Source organism: Acyrthosiphon pisum, chromosome X, assembly GCF_005508785.2.
Source record: "Acyrthosiphon pisum isolate AL4f chromosome X, pea_aphid_22Mar2018_4r6ur, whole genome shotgun sequence".
Lineage (NCBI taxonomy): Eukaryota > Metazoa > Arthropoda > Insecta > Hemiptera > Aphididae > Acyrthosiphon > Acyrthosiphon pisum.
In genome coordinates this window covers 40,466,055-40,466,608 of record NC_042493.1, presented here as the reverse complement: position 1 = coordinate 40,466,608, position 554 = coordinate 40,466,055, and positions in this window count along the sequence as shown.

The window sequence follows — 554 nt, the reverse complement described above, 5'->3', positions numbered from 1 at the left end:
AGAAATGGCCACTTTTTTTTATTATATAGATTATAATATTGCTTCATGTGATAGTTATTTCAATTATTGATTTGGATATCATATATTTTAATATTGCTTAGTTATTAGGATACATTATACGTACAGAATAAACTTTAACTAGTTAATTATAATTAATAATTATAACGAATTAGGTATATTTAATTATTTTCTCAAAGATTATAATAAAAATTATTGGTAAATGCAATTGATAAAAAAAATTGTCTTTATCGTATAACCAGTACTTTTACCGCAAATAACCATTACGGTAACTAGTAAACTTTTCATTCACATTATTCCGTGTATATGTTACGGACAAAGTGGGGTAGTCGGACATTGTGCACAGTGCCCATCAGCTTTGGGTAAAGTAATCAGTTAGTAATAATTGTTTACTATGACTGGTCATTCTATAACAATGTCTGGGCAATTTGGATTGCCCGACATACTTTTGGTCAATGTAAACATTTACTGTATAATATATTATGTTGGTATCGCGGAGACGACCTAAGGACGATACCGCGTCGTCTCGTAATTAA